Here is a 3,408-nt window from a genome sequence, read left to right as displayed (position 1 = left end):
TCATAACATTGCTCAATGCCCTTGTCATCACAAAGCTCCATGACACGTGTCATAACAATGCTCGATGCCCTTCTCATCACAATGCTCCATGCCTTTGTCATTACAATCCTGCATGATGAATGTATCATAGTGTTCCGTACACTTGTCATCAAAATGCTCCATGACCACTCTCATCAAAATAATACATGAAATATTTCACACCAATGTTCCATGCCCTTCTCATCACAATGCTCCATTACCTCTGTCATAACAATGCACCATGACCCCTGCCATCACAGTGTTCCACGGCCTAGTCTTCACAAGGTTCCATGACACTTGTCATCACAATGCTGAAAACCACTGTAATCACAATGCTCCATGCCCTTCTCATCACAAAGCTCCATGACGCATGTCATCAGAATGTTCCATGGCCATCTCATCACAATACTCCATGCCCTTGTCATCACAATGCTCCAAGACCCTTGTAACCACAATGCTCCATGCCCCTTTTCATCTCAATGCTCCCTGAACCCTGTCATCACAGTGCACGATGCCCATCATCATAATACTTCAGTCTATTGTCATCACAATGAAATTAATATTCTCCATGACCTCTGACATCATAATGCTACAAACCCTTGTGATCACAATGTTACATAAAACTTATCATCACAGCACCCCATGACGCTCATCATCACAATTATCCATGGTCTTATCATCACAATGCTCCATGATCTTTGTCATCACGATGCTCAATACACTTTTCTTCACAATGCTCCCTGACACTTGTCGTCAGGATGCTCCATGAACCATGTCATGACAAGGCTCCATGCCTTTATCATCACAATGATCCATGCCTTTTCATCGCAATGCTCCAAGACCCCTGTAATCACAATGCTCCATTCACTTCTCATCCAAATGCTCTCTCACATGAGATATCACAATGTTCCATCACTAGTCATCACATTCCTCCCTCAACCCTGTTATCACAATGTTCCATGACCCCTGTCATCACAATGCTATATCCCCTTATCAGCACAATGTTCCATGACCCCTGACATCACAATGTTCCATAACCACTGTCATCAAATGCTCCATGACCCTTTTCATCCCAAAGCTCCATGACCCCTGGAATCACAGTGTTCTCTAACCCCTGTCATCAAAATGTTCCATTGCACTTTTCATCAAATTGCTGCATGACCCTGTCATCAAAATGCTCCCTAGCCAACTCATAACAATGCACCACACGCTTGTCATCAAAATGCTCCATGCCGTTGTCATCATAAATCTCCATGACACTTGTCATCACAATGCTCGATGCCCTTCTCATCATAATGCTCCATGTCCTTGTCATTACAATCCTCCATGACCCATGTATCACAGTGTACCGTGCCCTTGTCATCACAATGCTCCATGCCCACTCTCATCACAATAATCCATGAAACATTTCAGACCAATGCTCAATGCCCTTCTCATCACAATGCTCCATTACCTCTATCAACAATGCTCCATGACCCCTGCCATCACAATGTTCCACGGCCTTGTGATCACAAGGCTCCATGACCATTGTCATCACAATGCTCCAAGAGCCATGTAATCACAATGCTCCATGCCCTTGTCATCACAAAGCTCCATGACACATGTCATCAGAATGTTCCATGGCCTTCTCCTCACAATGCTCCATGCCCTTGTCATCACAATGCTCCATACCCTCGTAATCACAATGCTCCATGCCCCTTTTCATCAGAATGCTCCATGAGACTTGTCATCACAAGTCTCCATGGTCATCTCATCACAATGCTCCAAGACCTTGTCATCACCATGCTCCATTCCCTGGTCATCACAATGCTCCATGACCCCTGTCATCACAAGGCTCCATGACCCTTCTCATCACAATGCTCCAAACTCCTGTAATCACAATGCTCCATGCCCCTTTTCATCACAGTGCTCCATGAACCCTGTCATCACAATGAACCATGCCCATCATCATAATGCTTCAGGCTATTGTCATCACAATGAAATCAAAATGCTCCATGACCTCTGTCATCACAATGCTCCAAACCCTGGTGATCACAATGTTGCATAACACTTATCATCACAAAACCCCATGACGCTAATCATCACTATTATCCATGGTCTTCTCATCACAAGGCTCCATGACCTTTGTCATCACAATTCTCAATACTCTTTTCATCACAATGCTCCCTGACACTTGTCGTCAGTATGCTCCATGAACTCTGTCATGACAAGGCTCCATGCCTTTTTCATCACAATGATCCATGCCCTTTTCATCACAGTGCACTAAGACCACTGTAATCATAATGCTCCTTGCCCTTGTCATCACAAAGCTCCATGATGCATATCATCAGAATGTTCCATGCACTTCTCATCACAATGCTCCATGCCCTTGTCATCACAATGCTCCAAGACCCCTGTAATCACAATGCTCCATGCCCCTTTTCATCTCAATGCTCCATGAACACTGTCATAACAATGCACCATGCCCATCATCATAATGCTTCAGGCTATTGTCATCACAGTGAAATCAAAATGCTCCAAACCCTGGTGATCACAATGTTGCAAAACACTTATCATCACAACGCCCCATGACGCTCATCATCACAATTATCCATGGTCTTCTCATCACAATGCTCCATGACCTTTGTCATCACAATTCTCAATACACTTGTCATCACAATGCTCCCTGACACTTGTCATCAGAATGCACCTTGAACCCTGTGACGAAAAGGCTCCATGCCATTTTCATCACAATGCCCCATGCTGTTTTCATCCCAAAGCTCCATGCCATTGTCATCAAAATACTACACAAGCTTGTCATCAGAATGCTCCATGACCCTTGTCATCACAATTCTCCATGCACTTGTCAGCACAATGCTCCCTGACCCTTGTCATCACAATGATCCAAGCCATGGTCATCACAATGCTCCATTACCTTTGTCATTAGAATCCTCCATGACACTTTTAATCACAAAGCTTCAAGCCATTGTCATCACAATGGGCCATTACATATGTAATCACAATGCTCCCTGACACCTCTATTCACAATACTGCATGAACTGGTTATCACAATGCTCCATGCTCTTGTCTTCATAATGCGCCATTCCAACTGTCATCACAATAATCCATGAAACTTATTAGACCAATGATCCATGCCCTTGTCATCACATTGCTCCATGCTCTTGTTATCACAATGTTCCAAGACCCCTGTAATCAGAATGCCCCATGCCCCTTTTCATCAGTATGCTCCATGAGACTTGTCATCGCAAGGCTCCATGGTTTTCTCATCACAATGCTCCAGGACCTTGTCACCACAAAGGTTCACGACATTGTCATGAAAATTCTCAATGGCCCTTGTCTTCATAATGCTCCATGCCCTAGTCATCACAGTGCTCCATTATATTTGTCATC

This window comes from Mesoplodon densirostris, unplaced genomic scaffold, assembly GCF_025265405.1.
Source record: "Mesoplodon densirostris isolate mMesDen1 unplaced genomic scaffold, mMesDen1 primary haplotype scaffold_37, whole genome shotgun sequence".
NCBI classification, from domain to species: domain Eukaryota; kingdom Metazoa; phylum Chordata; class Mammalia; order Artiodactyla; family Ziphiidae; genus Mesoplodon; species Mesoplodon densirostris.
This window is presented reverse-complemented; position numbering follows the sequence as displayed.